The 16,605-nt window shown below is 37.6% G+C and overlaps 1 protein-coding gene across 4 annotated transcripts in view; it reads left to right on the top strand.

Annotated features, from left to right (window-relative positions):
• MGAT3 (beta-1,4-mannosyl-glycoprotein 4-beta-N-acetylglucosaminyltransferase) overlaps nucleotides 1-16,605 on the top strand; it is a 46,087-nt gene that overhangs the window by 21,896 nt on the left and 7,586 nt on the right. For 2 of the 4 annotated variants that reach the window (XM_087968299.1, XM_087968297.1), the window contains exon 2: nucleotides 14,671-14,720. The exons of the other annotated variants lie outside the window; for them this stretch is intronic. The gene's annotated coding sequence lies outside the window, so the exon portion shown is untranslated. The remainder of the gene's footprint in view (nucleotides 1-14,670; nucleotides 14,721-16,605) is intronic. 4 annotated transcript variants of the gene reach the window in all.

The following is a 16,605-nucleotide window of genomic DNA, read 5'->3' as shown; positions in this document are numbered from 1 at the left end:
CAAATATCCAGCCTCTCTCCAGCATTTAATTCATTTCAGTTTGCTTATCATGCAAAATGCACCAAAGAGGATGCTATTTCCTTTGTCCTTGGTGTACTTAGAGGAAAGAAATACTCATGTCCGAATGCTATTTGTCGACTTTAGTCTGACATTTAATATGATCATTCCTCAGCATTTAATAGACAAACTGGGACTTTTAGGGTTTAAAATTCCTTTGTGTAACTGGATTCTTGCCTTTCTCACCAATAGGCCCCAGTATGTGCGAGTTGGGATTAAAGTTTCTAGCACCATTTTTTTGAGGTGTCCTAAGTCAACTGTTGTTCACTCTGTTGACCCATGACAATTGTGCAAGGTTTGCTATCAACTATATTGTGAAGTATGTGGATGACACAATAGCGGTGGGCCTTTTTTGGGATGACAGTGATGGTGCTTACAGGGAGGAGGTAGAGGATTTGGTGGACTGGTGTAATAAGAACAGCTTGGTTCTAAATGTAGGAAAACCTAATGAGATCATCATCGACTTCAGGAAAGGCAGGCATAGCCATACACCTCTGTGTATTAATTATTCAGCTGTGGAGGTGGTTTATAATATTAAATTTCTGGGGATAAGTTAGCTTGGTTGCTCAGCTGAGAGATACTGGTGAAGTAGGCACAGCAACAGCTGCATTTTCTGCATCATATGAGAAGATTGCATCTTCCTTCCCCTATCCTTACCACTTTCTACAGAGGAATATTGATAGTATGCTGTCATATTGTATTGTTTAATTTGGAAGTATTACTGCTTTGGATTGGAAGGTTATAGAGAGGGTGGTGAGGATGGTGGAAAAGATTATTGGAAGTTCACTTCCTTCAATCTGAGACATGGCTTATAAATGCTGCTTGACCCAGGGTCTGCAATATTGTCAGGGACTTTACAGATCATGTTATGTTGACAGTAAACACTGCATCAGATATAAAGATCTCAAGTGTCTATATACAAATGCACAAACAGGATGAACTTGAACTACCGATACATGAAGGTAGATATGACATAGTTGGAATAACAGAAACTTGGTGGGGTGAAACCCACGATTGGACCATACAGGTAGAAGTATACAAACTGTTCAAAAAAATCAGACCCCATAAAAGAGGAGGTGGAGTTGCACTGTATGGAGTTGCACTGTAAAGGACCACTATATTGCTACAGAAATGCATGAAACCAAAGATGAAAAACTCCTAGAATGCATATGGGTCAATGTAAAAGAAAAAAAGAATGACATGGACATAGGTGTATATTATAGGCCACCCAATCAAGCAGAAAAAATAGATGTCCTTTTTGCCAACCAACCAACAAACATATGCAGGAAACACATAACAATAGTAATGGGGGACTTCAATTATCCTGATATCAATTGGAAAACTAATTCTACACCAAGTGAGAAATCAAATAAGTTCCTAACCAACCTAGCTGACAACTTTGTTGTCCAAAAGGTAGAGGATGGAACCAGAGGGACAGCCATACTGGACTTAATTCTTACAAACAGAGAAGAAGTGATAGAGGGAGTTGAAACTGCAGGAAACTTGGGTGAGAGTGACCATGCCATACTAGAATTCAACATAACACAAACACAAGCAATAGAACATAATGACACCAGAGTCTTGGATTTTAAAAGAGCTGATTTTAATAAACTCAGAGAGAATTTGGGAAAGATCCCATGGATGAAAATCCTAAAGGGGAAAACAACTCAAGAATATTGGGAAACTCTGAAAAGTACGATCATAGAAGCCCAGACCAGCACAATACCACTGAGAAAGAAAAACAAGAAATCCAAGAAGAAACCAGCATGGCTGCACAAACATCTCTCTGGCAAATTGAAAGCAAAAAAGGACAAGTACAAAAAATGGAAAGAAGGACATACAATTAAGACAGAATATCAGCAGATAGCCAGAATCTGCAAAGACGAAGTCAGGAAAGCAAAGGCTCAGAACAAACAAAGACTTGCAACAAAAGTCAAAGATAATAAAAAAAGTTTCTTCCAACATATAAACAAGAAAAAAAATCAAGGAAACAGTCGGTCCACTAAAGAGAGAAGATGGCAAAGAAGTAGCAGCCAACAGAGAGAAAGCAGAACTGCTTAACTCATTCTTTTCATCCGTCTTCACACAAAAAGAAACTATAGCTCAACCCACCAAAAATATAACTATAAAAGACAGACCAGAAATAAAAGTTAAAATAAGCAAAAAAAAAAAAAAGCAAAATAACACTTGTCTGATCTTGATGAACACAAATCACCAGGGCCTGGTGGATTACATCCCAGAGTTTTAAAGGAGCTCGCAGAGGTCATCTCAGAACCACTGCACCATATCTTTCAGAAATCCTAGAGCACCAGGGAACAACCAGAGGACTGGAAAAGAGCTGATGTGGTTCCCATCTTCAAAAAAGGAGAGAAAAAACAGATCCAGGAAACTATAGACCAATCAGCCTAACATCAATACCCGGGAAGATACTGGAAAAGATAATAAAAAAACAGATCTGCCAACATCTAGAAACAAGTAACAACTAGCAGTCAGCATGGGTTTGTTAAAAACAGATCAAGCCAAACCAACCTGATTTCATTCTTCAACCTAGTGACTAAATTAGTAGGCCAGCAAAATATTGTGGACATAATATATTTAGATTTCAGCAAGGCATTCAACAAAGTAGACCACAACCTACTTCTTAGTAAGCTAGAAAAAAGTGGAATAGACAGCACTACCACTAGACTAGATGGACTCACAACTGGCTGGCAAACCGTACTCAACAAGTTGTCCTTAATGGGTCTAAGTCTACATGGAGGAAATTAAGCAGTGGGGTGCCGCAAGGTTCTGTCTTCAGCCCAGTACTCTTCAATATCTTCATTAACGACTTAGATGAGGGAATAGAAGGGCAATTTACCAAATTTGCAGATGATACTAAGCTGGCAGGAATAGCTGACACCCAAGAAGATAGGCTCAAGATCCAGATGGATCTTGACAGACTAGAACACTGGGCCATATCTAACAAAATGAAATTCAATGTAGAGAAAAGTAAAGTCCTACATTTAGGCAACAAAAACCAAAAGTACATATATAGACTGGGTGAAACCAGGCTCAATAGCAGTAACTGTGAGAGGGATCTTGCCACTCTATAAAGCCTTATTAAGATCTAGAATACTGCATTCAGTTTTGGTCACCACATTATAAAAAAGATGTTGAGACTCTAGAAAAAGTACAGAGAAGAGCAGCCAGGATGATTAGGGGACTGGAGGCTAAAACATATAACGAACGGTTGCAGGAACTGGGCTTGGCTAGTCTAGTAAAGAGAAGGACCAGGGGAGACATGATAGCAGTCTTCCAATATTTGAGGGGCTGCCACAGAGAGGAAGGGGGTCAAGCTATTTTCTAAAGAACCTGTAGGCCAGACAAGGAATAATGGATGGAAACTGAACAAGCAGAGATTTAACCTGGACATAAGAAGTAACTTTCTGACAGTGAGAACAATCAACCAATGGAACAGCTTGCTCTCGGAAGTTGTGGGAGCGCCATCACTTGAAACTTTCAAGAAGAGATTGGACTGCCATTTGGCAGAAATGGTGTAGGGCCTCCCGCTTGGGCAGGGGGGTTGGACTAGATGACCTACAAGGTCCCTTCCAACTCTGATTATCTGTTATCTGTTAGATCCTCTCCACGACTGGTTTTCATTATTGCCTTCTGGGAGGAAGTTTGTGGCATCCGAAGCAGAACAACTAGATTCTGTAATGGCTTTATACCATATACTTTGTTAATTCTCAAGACTTTTTTTTCTGTTATGCATAAAATATGGGCTATGATTAATATTTATATTTATGTTTAAGTATATGTGTGTGTGTATGTATGGATATATGCCATGATGGCTCATGGTGGTTAGAATGCACTATTGCAGGCTAACTCTGCCGACTGCCAGCAGTTTGATCCTGACCGACTCAAGGTTGACTCAGCCTTCCAAGGTCGGTAAAATGAGGACCCAGATTGTTGGGGGCAATATGCTGACCATAAACTGCTTAGAGAGGGCTGTATGAAGTGGTATATAAATCTAAATGCTATTGGTGTGTGTGTGTTATGTGTGTTTGTGTGTGTGTGTACGTTTTGCTGTCATTTTGTATATGTTGGCACTTTGGGTTGCTACTGCTGTTTTTATATTATTATCCTTGGGATGGTGATATTGTTTGGTGGGTGGTTTTTTTTTCTTTTCTTTCGAGAGTGGGCATTGGAATTTCATTTTAATGTGTGCCATTGTGTATGCAAAAAAATGACAATAAAGGTTATCTTTCTTATCATATATTTCATTGCTCTTATTTACCATTTGTTTTTTTGCACGTACATTGAGACCTTATGCACCGGAGACAAATTCTTTGTGCAGCTAATCACATTTGGCCAATAAAGTCTTCTATTCTATTCTATTTTAAAAAGTGAAATGAACACTGTAGGAGCTTGTTGGCTAATATCCATGACATTGCTGGGAATAACACTCATATTGTGACTTTAAAAACAAACATTACCATAATTATGCTATGGATGCTTATTAGAAAATAGACCTTACTGTATTGGATTCATCTTTAGTAACACATAAAGTACTTTACATCTGAAGTCAGTGGAACCAATTGTCTCAATGGTTTGAATGGTTCTGTTGTATGCTTGACTATTTTAGATTCAGCTGAGTTTGTTCAATAGGGCTTGTTCTCAGAAAACCATGTACAGAATTGCAGCCTTCATGTTTTTATTCACATGTGTGTTCAATTCTTTTAATTGCCACAACTATTTATGGAAAGTATTTCTTGGAAACCCATATATCATTTGGTGTGATATAGTATCTGATATAAACTGGTTTGAGATAAGACTTTTCAATTGCATTTCCATATTCGTGGAATGCTTTCCAGGGAGACATAAACATTGTTTATCAGAGCCATGTAAAAGAAGCTGAAAAATATGTTTTACTTATTTTTAAAAAAAATTACTGATAAAGGAGGTAATATTCTTGCTCAAAATACCAAATAGTCTTGGTCAAATTATTGCTCTAAATTTAGTTCATCTGGTGCTTGAAACTACTGTATATCTGGTTCTTGTTATTGCATATAGCAATCCTAAGGCATAAAACAGTAACTAAGAGAGCTATTAAGGCTATTGACTAAACATAATACTTTACAGTTGTTTCTATTTAAGTGTTCTCTATTTGATTTCAAGGTATTATAATGCCAGTAAGTAACTCACATTTTTTATCTTAGATCCTATATATTTTGAATATGAATGAAGGGTGATATAGATCATTTGATAATTCTATAAGAAAGAATAGAGCTGACTGTCAATCTTTACATGGCTATCTTTCCTTTCTACCTAACAAAATAACTATAAATACAAATTTAGCACAAATGAGATTTCAAACTTCTTGCTCCTTTGAGGAATAAATCACAGCTTTAATATTAAAAGCAAATTAAGTCCAGGGGATCATAGGAAAATACTATTTTTTCTACTGTAAAAGATTTTTAGAGAAAAAGAACTAGGAAAGTAAAGTACTTATTATTAAAATGGCTAGAAAACACGGTTCTTCTTTATAGGATTTAATATTTAAAAGTGATGGAGGACAAGCTTTGCCTTACTTCCACAGGTTCTAAGAATAATATGTAAAAATCAATAGAAATATTTGTTTATATAGGAAAAGACCCAAACCAAACTAGGCAATCAGAGATATCACTGGGTTGGGAAGTAAATCAGCTCATTGCCCTTAATTGATCCCAATTCCTTTTGAGTAAATGAGTTTGCCTATTCCCCAATCTTGCTGTCTCGAGATTGTTTTAATAGTAACATAGCTGTTCAAAACTGGAAAAAAAAAACCTTTCTAATGCTTTAACAGGCAGTATACTGGACTGTGGGATAAGCCATGATATTGATAATAAATATTCCAAGTATCATATTGGAAGATGCTCATTAATTTGATGGTTAAAAAGCATTGGGACTCCAGTATTTTGAAATTTTAATTTAGAATGTGCAGGGATGGAAATGAAGCACCTGCCAGCAGTTCTTCAAAGCAGTCACCTATTTACAGGAAAGACGAGTCTGGTTTAAACACCTTAGAAAAGTGTTATATTTTTGAGTAGTCCAAAGCACTTTTTTGAAACGGAATTTGAAGTAGCTTTAGAAATTTCTTAATTATCTCAGTTCATTCTTAAATGTTGAAGTCAACAGAAGTTATAATAGGGGAAGAGAACTGAACTGGTATATAAAGTGATTATGTGTTTGAAATGGTCAGATGTCATGGTCCCATTGGAGCCCAGTTTGGAATAGTAGTAGTTGGAACTGGGCTTTGATGGGGCCATGACATGTGGCATGGAACATCTCCCTAGGCATGGTTGGAAAGGCCAGGGGCTGAAGACAATGCTGTCCCAGGCCCCTCAAGCATTGGGGGAGGTGGTTGACCAGACAGAGAGCTGCCTGCCTTCACAGACACAGGGGAGGATCAGCTGCTGACAGGCAGTGATGCTGATAGGCAAGAGATCTTCTCTAATGAGGAACAGCTGCCTCCTCCACTTGATCCAAGGACACAGAGAGCGGAGCATAGGCAAACTCAGAGAAGGGCTGCATGGCTACTCAGGAAAAGTACAATAAAGGACAATAAAGGACTCCTCACAAGGAACACCCGAAGTGGAGTGACTTAAGGAGAAGCCTTGGGGAGTTAAAATTTTCCAGGAACAATTGTTTGTTTTGGCTTACACTCCCGTAGTGGGTTCCTACTTTGGTCGCTACTGGTTCGGTGGGTGATTGTGCATGCGCGCGTGTGCATGCATGCCTCTAGCATGCCAATCAGGTGAGAGGATGAAGAAACAAAAAGCTAGGAGCGACCCTCCCACCCACCCATGTGCTTGTCACTTCTTTTATCCTCTCAGCTGATTGTCGGAAGAACCGGTTTGGCTGAACTGGTAGTTTTTTTACTACCGGTTTGGCTGAACCGGTAGTTATTTTTTACTACTGGTTTAGCTGAACTGGGCTGAACCGGTAGCATGCCACCATTGTTACACTCTCTTGCCTTTGACTTGTGCCTTTTGCCGTTTGCCTTCCTTTGCTTTTTGACTCTTGCCTTTGTCTTGTGGATTACTTTTGGCCCTTCGCTTTGTCTTTAGAATTGCCTCTTGCCTTGTACCTTGTCTTTGCTCCAAAGACTGCCATTTGTCTTGGGCCTGGACTCTGCCTTGTGGATTCATTTAGCCGGGTAGACTGGACTTGGAACCCTGGACCTTGCCTTGTGAGCGTGCTCCTATTCCGTGGGCTTTATTTGTACTATAGAGGCTGTTGTTTTGGCAGACTGAGGTGACTGCCTCCAAGGTAGTGTGTGTGTGTGTGTGTGTGTGTGTGTGTGTGTGTGTGTGTGTAGTCTTACTGGTCATTGGAGGGTCGTTTATTGGGCACCTGGGTCAAAACATCAGGCACGAAAGGACATGTTCATTAATTAGATTTATTAATTAGATTTTTATCCTGCCCTTATTATTTTATAAGTAATTCAGAGTGCTGAACATACCTATTTTCCCCTCAACAACAACCCTGTGAGATGGAATGGGCTAAGAGAGACTGGCCCAAAGTCTTCCAAGAAGTCTGGGCCAGACTTTCATAACTAAAAAAAGACTAGAACTGGTTTCTAGGCAGCACCTTAATTACTGCACCAACTCAGCAGGTGTTGTACTGCTTGTCATGCAAACTTAACAACTGAAATTGCTAAAAATGTATTTCTCTAATTGCAGACAATATGAATGAGAAGAGTTGTTTTGGGGGGGGTTATTTCCCCTTCTCATTAGCTTTCAGATATATATATATATAACATTATATTGTATATGGAACCTGTTTTTAGTTGTCCTATGAACAGGGGTGGGATTCTACCAGTTCGCACCTATTCACTAGAACCGGTTGTTAACATTCTAAGCAGTTCCGAGAACCGGTTGTTAGAAGAAATTACTGGCCTAATCCTGTAAGGAAGGCAGGAAGGAAACATTCTGGTGTTGCTTACAGAAACTGCCTCTCTGTTAACCCTTATTACATTCTTGGCAGGACTAGACTTCCTGTCTCAGGAACTTCTCTGGAGTTTTTTTCCCCTCCTTTGCTGGTACTTTGCTTGTGTGGAGTGACCATTCAAAGTTACAATGGCACTGAAAAAAGTGACTTATGACCATTTTTTACACTTACGACTGTTGCAGCATCCCCACAGTCATGAGAGGCCAGGCAAGGAGATGCGTCCCTCGATGTGAGTTATATTGAGTTGGCCATGTCCAGGCAATAACATGACCACCAAGCCACGCCCCCCAATTAAGCCACACCCACAGAACCAGTTGTTAAAAAATTTGAATCCCATCCCTGCCTATGAACCTGTTGTCTTATTATGTAGCAGACCACTTACAACAGTTCATTTAGTGATCGTTCAAAGTTACAATGGCATTGAAAAAGTGAATTAGTACAATTTTTCACATTTATAACCCTTGCAGCATCTCCATTGTCATGTGATCAAAATTTGGATGCTTGGCAACTGACTCATATTTATTATGACCGTTGCCATGTCCTAGGGTCATGTGATCATCTTTTACGACCTTCTTACAAGCCAAATCAATGGGAAAGCCAGATTCCCTTAACAACAGTGGTACTAATTTAACACGTGCAATGATTCATTTAACAAATGTGATAAGGTAAAATGGGACAAAATTTACTTAACAAATGTTTCTCTTAGCAACAAAAACTGGGCTTAATCTGATTGTAAGTCAAGGACTTCCTGTAGAAATGTGTAGTACTTCTTAAAAAAAGAATATTCTTTCTCTGATCTTAAATAGATGCACTGATGTATTGAATAAAACTGTGCTGTCAGAATGATGACTTTAGTGACTTGGTTAGGTTGTATTAATACATGAACATAATCAGTTCTGGCAAGAAATCAAAAGGTATATTAAGGATTCAGTGATTCAACAGAAATGATATAATGCTGAAACTATCTGGTCAATAAGAGGTGTGCAGTGGTGGGATTCAAATAATTTAACAACCGGTTCTCTGCCCTAATTATTTCTTCCGGCAACCAGTTCACCAAACTGCCCAGAACGTTAACAACTGGTTCTCCCGAACTGGTGTGAACTAGCTGAATCTCACCACTGGAGGTGTGGTAAGAGAAATTGTTATTTGGGCAGAAATTTGTTTTATTTAGAGAAATAGACTCTATATTCAGCTACACGTCTACAAATCTGGTTTGTGTGTGGATGTGCTCTCTTTTTAGTTCTGCTGCTTTCTGTTTCAGGTCCTAAATGGGAGAGTTTAAGAGTAGCATTACTTTACCAGATCAAATTCATAGTATCTGAAAGGGTTTTTCTTCATCTATAAACTTCATTTGCTCATCTTCTTTTAAACTGCATCACACTTAATAAGTAATAATCTCGTTGAATTGAATAAACATTAGATTGTATTGATGACAACAAAACATTTTTGCAAAGAGATGTAGATCACAATAATAAAAATCAGAGTATACAATAAAAACATAATTCTCTGGGCAACATAGCAGACATTTCCTGATCTATTAACTGTAAGGAGAAGTTTCCTTTTCCTGAATTTAATTTGTTCCTAATTTACAATGCTGTAACAATGGATGTCCCTATAGAATTCAGTGCATCTAGTTAGTTAATCAGTGAATCAGCAACCATTGTAAGATATTTTTGAAGCTTGATTGTCTAAATTGTTGTGGGTTATAACCAGTTCCTTGACTTTGTGAGGACAAGTTCAAGTTTATACTCAAGGAGTTCTGTTTTATTAAGTTGACATGGACTAGAGTGGAAATATTTTATGTAGCCCATACAGATGACTGTGTCAGTGCGTTCTATATGCTTCATGAGTTACAATAGTTTATTATTGAAGTAATCTTTTATAGAATAAGTACATCTCAATTTGATAATAAACTTCCTTAATTATTTTTATCCAACATTGCTTCTAACCCACAGCAACATTTTACATTCTAAAAATGTGACAAAACTAACAGCTGTTGGATTTATGTTTCTAAAAAAAGTGGACAAAAATAAATAACCAAATGTTATTTAAATCTTAACATAAAAAGAAGAAAAATCTAATAGTACATTATACATTATATAGCCCCTGAAATAAATTAAAGGGTGTTGGTTTAATCAAGTGATTTGTCTTACTACTCCATATTATCTTAAGTCTATTTGGTGAATTCATAAAAAATTTAAATTTAGTTAAAAATGTATGGTTTTCCTTTTGATTATTTAATTATATTTGAATATTTCAACTCAAAATATTTGGTCATCTTTATTACGAATGCTTTACAGAGAAAATTTCTTGACATCAGATTCCAGTCTCAAATACAATTGTCATTATGTCACCAGGAATAAGCTGTGAAACAGTGGAAGCACTCTGCCAGTTTTTGTTCCATGATCCTTGCTTCCAGTTGGAATTCTGGTTCGATGTTCTCTAGTGTTGAACTTTTTATTCTCTTGGCTGTCCAGGAAATATGAAGCAGCCTTGAGCATGATAGTTCAAAGAAATTAATCTTTTCCACATTACCCTACTCTACCCCATCCCATCCCAGTCTACCCTTCCTTGAATCCTAAAGGAAATTATTCTCTGAACTGAGTAATTTTCCATTATGTATGCAGCAGTATATTTTAGAACAAAAATTCCTACTCCATTCTTTCTCTTTCATTTCCAGAATAGAAAATTTTGAATTCATCTGGTTGGAAATGTCCCATTCCTAAACATTTTAGTGCACTTACTCATGGAATACCTGTCCTAATCCATTGGGCCCCCAAGAACTAAGGACTATGTATGTCCATTTTAATGATATACAGCTTTCCTTAATTCATACTGCAGATGTTCTATGATCCCATCCTAGTGTTTCCAAAAAGTTTTGAGCTTTTCTTTCAATTCTGCCTACTGTATATCAGCATTTGGACCTTCCTCAACATAGTGCTCAACCAACCGAGTTAGACTTTTAAGGTTGTCCATGCTTGCTTTGTCATAGAGCCATCTGTAGATTTCTGTGGCATTTTCTTGCAGGATTCAATATGGGTCAATCACTGGGACCAGAGGTTTAGTCTTCTGAGCTTTCAGACTTATGCTAAAGCCTATCTTCAGGGAACTTCTCTCTTACCAGATATTCTGGTGCTTCAGCATGAGTCCGAGAATTTCTGGTCCCAGTGACTGATCCAGATTGGATCCTGCAACATTATCCTGGGGCAGGTATATTAGACTTCATTTGTGTTCCTCTCCCCAAACCTGCACATCCTACTTACAATGCCTTTCATGGTCTGTGACTGTTTATTTGTAGGGCACATGCCATTTGTATCTCTGAGGAACTGACAATTAAGGGTGAGGGAAGTGAGTCTGTAGTTGGTTCTCATAGTAACTTGTCAGTATCATCTTTGTTGATAAGAGGGGAAACTGAGTCCAACAAGGGAGATGTTGTGGAAAGACTGCAAGAATCATTATGTAAGCATCAATTTATCTCTGAGAAGGAAGAAGGAATGAAAAGATTCTCAGATAACTTTGCCTTGATTTGGCTTAGTATAAGAGGTGGTATACCTGGGTATAGGGAAATAGATTTACAAGATTCTGTTACTGTACTCTACAAAAATAGTTCTAGTACTCCTTGTGCAGTCTATTTACTGAACTGGTCTACCTTGAAGGGCTGACACCAATAGTCACATAAGGCATGTGACATGTATTAGTAATGGGGACAGGGCTGCATTTTCCCAACCTTTTAAAATGCTTTTTTAAGGTGACTGTTCTAAGATTAATAGGTGCATTAAAACAGAATTATTTGCCTGCTGAAAACTGACAAACTCATAATGATATAATTCACAGTACAGTCTTGGGGAACTTAAAAGCACCAAAAAAATGAGACTGCAGGCCAAAATCAGTTGTCCCCAGCAATTAGATTTATATCTGTCCCTTAGGATTGTTTACAGATCTTAATTGGCTCTGAATTGTATAAAAGCAAGGAGCGTTCAAGAACAGAAACAATTCAAACTGTTTAATTTTCCAGTGATTGAATGCAATGAACTAGGATGCAAAATGGAAGTTCATGATGTAATACACAATGTGCCCCTTCATTTAAACACTAACTTGGCAGCCAGAGTAGTATTGGCAAAGGGAGTGTTGTTGGGTTAGAAATACAGTAATTGTTTGCTGGAAGGAGGGTATGCTACTAAAGTGAAGTTCCCCTTTCCCACATGTAGTTTGAAATAATACTTGCTAGACACCGAAGAAAATCAGAGAACTGTCCCAAAGCTTGTGCAGAAGTAAACTTAAAGCCAAAATACAAACAAAGGAAAGGAAATCATATACATAAAGACAGAGTGAATATCTTGATGAGCTTTAGTGATTAAGAGGTTCAGCTATTAACAGTAGATATAGCACTAGATATGATTCATAATATTTAACAGTTGTGGACTGAAAGTCACCATCAATCTGCTGTTAGACCCCTTGCAGTTTGCCTACTGAGCAAATAAGTTGGCCAATGATGCTGTCCATATGACATTGCATTACAGCTTGCAAATCTAGAATCTCTGCATAGGTCCTTTTTGTGGACTTCGGCTCAATGTTCAATACTATCATTCCACTTTAGACTGATCCATCTCAGTGTACCTATTCATACTTGTAGGTGGATAATCAGCTTTTGACAGACAGGAAGAAACAGGTGAGGCTAGGGGAAATTACATCTGGTAACCAGCAATTAGCACAGGTGCCCCTCAGGGCTGTGTGCTCCCTCTGTTGCTCTTCTCTCTCCATACCAATGAGTGTACCTCAAGGGAACCTGTGGTTAAAGTTCTGAAATTTGCAGATAACACAACATTTAATTGGCCTTATTTGAGAGACAGTGATGAATCTGCTTATAGATGGGAGCTTGAACAACTCGCCCTATGGTGCAGCTGTAACAATCTGGAGCTGGAGCTGCTTAAAACTATAGAGATGAGAGTGGGTTTTAGGAGGAGCCCTTCTATTTTACTTCCCCTTACAGTATTCGACAGCACAGTATCAGTAGTAGAGTCCTTCAGGTTTTGGGGTTCTTGATCTCTCAGGACTTGAAATGGATGGTTAATATTTGTTTGTTTTTAAATTTATTGGCTGCCTAGCTTACCACAGAGTAATTCTAGGTGGCAGAGAGAGAGGGAGGGAGAGAACATAAATTATACAACACTATAATGCAATTAAAATAGTGGGAGGTGGGGTCGGTTAATTGATCAACCACCTCCATTGTGATGCTCCTCCACTGGGGTCCCTGTCAACCAGAATAATTGGATCTTTCGGACCCTGCAAGGCATCCTGCTCCAAGAGGCTGCACTGGCAAAGACTCATTTCTGGCAGAGTTTGGGGGAGAGAAAGAGTTCTGCTGCTTCTGCTGCTTTCCTTGCATGAAGCCAAAAGTCTCTCTCTCTTTCTCTCTCTCCCTCCCTTCCTCCCTGCTATAGGGCATTATATGCCAAGACAACTAGATACAGGGATAGTTCTTTTCCCTTGTGCCATCACTGTTGAATTCTTACAGTTCTGTCTAATGTGTATATATATTAACCCATAAAGTATGTATAATTTATCCTTTCTGTTATCTTCTTTATTTCCCTCTTTTATTGGTATATTTTAATTGTTATTCTCTCTATTGCTTTGCAAGAACACTGAGTATTTTTGTACTGTATACAAATTTCTTGTGTGTCCAATCACACTTGGCCAAATAAAGTACCCAACCCAACCCAACCCAACCAAATTGTTTTAATTGCTTTAATTTTTAACAATGAAATTGTTTCTAGTACTTTTTTACTTTTTTTAACTTTTTATTGTAAGGTGTCCAGGGTCATTGTATCAGTGAGATGGGAAGCATAGAATTTTAATAAATAAATAAATAAAAATAAAGTTGGATTCTAAACAGCAATGAGGAGAATAAACTAAATTTGATTTAATTTATTTTCAGTTCAAAGTGAATTAAATATACTTTAATTTGGTAGAAGCCTGGAAAAATAAATATGTAGCAACTTTGGAGGCAATATGGGAATTGCATCTAAAGATGGACTATTTATCCTGGTTTAGTTGGATTCTATATTGTAGACCCTTTAATGAGCAAGTAGTTAGACTAGATGATTTCCAGTGTATATTCCAAGCATTGCATTATATGATACCAAAAGATTACATCTTATCTTCAGAAAGAAGGGATGAAAACTTAAGGCCTCTTAGCTTAATTTCTGTCCACCTGGAAAGATAGCTTCCCTAAGTAGAGAATATAGGTAGTCCTTGACTTGTGACCACAACTGAGCCCAAAATTTATGTTGCTAAGTGAGAAATTTGTTAAGTGAGTTTTGCCCCATTTTATAACTTTTCTCACTGCATTTGTTAAGTGAATCACTGGGGTTGATAAGTTAAGTGAATCTGGCTTCCCCATTGACTTTGCTTGTCAGAAGGTTGCAAAACAGGATCACATGACTCCGGGACACTGCAACCATCATACATGTGAGTCATTTGTCAAGCGTCTGAATTTTGATCATGTGACCATGGAGATGCTGCAACTGTCGTACGTGTGAAAAACGGTCATAAGTCACTTTTTTCAGTGCCGTTGTAAGTTCAGTCACTAAATGAACTGTTCTAATTCGAGGACGACCTGTATCTTTATTGCATTTGCAGGAGATAATGAAGCTTTAGAAGATGCAGTAGAGAGTATGATGAAATTCAAGGTATCTTTTTTTGTCAGTCAGCCCATTAGTAATAATTAATTTCAGCAATGATTAATTCTAAAATGTTGCACTTCCATTTTTTAGAGCACAGTAATGGGCTGGTTCAATCATCTCTTGAGGCAAAATTACACATCAGAAAATAGAAAAGGTTGTCACCATCCTTTTCTTGATTTCCCCTCCCCCCATTTTTGACAGCGTGAATTTTATCACAATGTATTACTTCGCTGTGAGTTTACTTTGCTTTCTATTTTTCTGCTGGATAATAGTCAGATGTGAGAATCTGGAAAAGTACAGATAGTAGTGGTGATGTCAGTTCTTAAATTGCTATAAAAATGCATTAAAAGAGGGAGAAAAAAATGACAGCAGTAAAAGCCTTCTGCATCGAAAAAATACAGTATATGTTTCCCAAGTGGCGAAGTACTAGCCCTAATGCATGATAAAATCCAAAGAATTGACAAATTTCAATTGTTGTCTTAGATGCATGAACCACTGGAAGATTATTTCCTCCATGGAACATTAATTTCCTCTATTTCTGCCTCTGTAAGTGTATTTAATACTTTTAGAAGGGCAATATATTTCTCAATGCATCTCACATGGAAGTTACAGCTGAAAGATACAAAACAAATTCACAATTTTCCTTGAAAGCATGAACCCATCCTTCACTTAGTGAACAAAAGATGCTGGGAAGCAGTTATAACTGAAGTGGCCTGCATTTTCATGAGTGAATATTGCCCATGGTTCTGATGAAATACCTAAATCCCCCTCTGCCTCTCTGTATATGTGTGTATGTATGTATGTATCTATGTAAGTACTCTCTTATTTTCGAAGAAAAACAGTATGTCTATGTCTATATCATTGTGTGTGTGTGTAAGTGTCTATGTATGTATTAGATTAGACTGCACTAAAACTATTAAGCAGACATGCATATTAAACAATATTCCTAGTGTGATATTTTCCATATTATTCAATTGGGAAGTTCATGAAGACATTTCTTACTGATGCTAGATGACATTAGCTCTGGAATGGAATTTCTAGTTAAAATATAATAGCTGAGTAAAAATATTAAAGTTTCAATATTTTTGTCATTAATTCATCTATTTTGAACTTGGAAATTTTCTAAAGTTATCTAAACCATTTTTGAGGATTCAGTCTGTCTTAGCTGCATAATGAAACATGGAAATTAAATCCCAAAAGGTGCTTTTCAAGAGGCAACTGGACTTTCTGTCTTTGAAGACATTTTGCTTCTCATCCAAGAAGATTCTTCAAAGGGGAAAAAAAACCCCAGAAAGTCCAGTTGCCTTTTGAAAAAGCACCTTTGAGACAACCATGACCTGGAGGACTGAGAATCTTCATAGACATGCAAATTATTAGTATTTTCATTCTAAATGAGATATATCAGTATGACTTGTCTTTTCAATTTGCACCTGGCTTAGAATCCTGTAAATAGCCATTTCTGAAAACATCTGAAGCTGTTCTGGTTTTCTATGATTTTTTCTTGTCTTCTTGAAGACAGACAAAAAGAGTCTTAACAACCACAAGACTATATTTATATATGCATCTGCATTACTTCTTCATTTCTCTTCCAATACCTAAAGCAATACCTTCCCCCATAATTTAAATTTCATAATTTCATTTTGGCTTCTAGGTGCTGATTAAGAAAGGATTTTTCGAAATGACCATCAGAGCATTAGTATTTCGTATATTATTATTAACATGCTCTGATGCTAAGGAGTTCTACTCCCTCTCCCAACCTGAAAAGAAATCTGTTCCAAATGCAAAACACAAGCAGAGGAGAGGCATTTCAGTTTCATTGCACCAAGCAGCTTTAGTACAGAATAGTTGAGCTAAGCCGTGCCCAGGCTCCTTGCTCTCCCCTTTTGCTCAC

The sequence above is a fragment of the Notechis scutatus genome, chromosome 6 (assembly GCF_049901735.1).
Source record: "Notechis scutatus isolate UNSWTSFEM ecotype Mainland chromosome 6, rNotScu1.2, whole genome shotgun sequence".
Lineage (NCBI taxonomy): Eukaryota > Metazoa > Chordata > Lepidosauria > Squamata > Elapidae > Notechis > Notechis scutatus.
The sequence above is the reverse complement of the archived record's forward strand: the minus strand, read 5'-3'. Positions and strand labels throughout refer to the sequence as shown.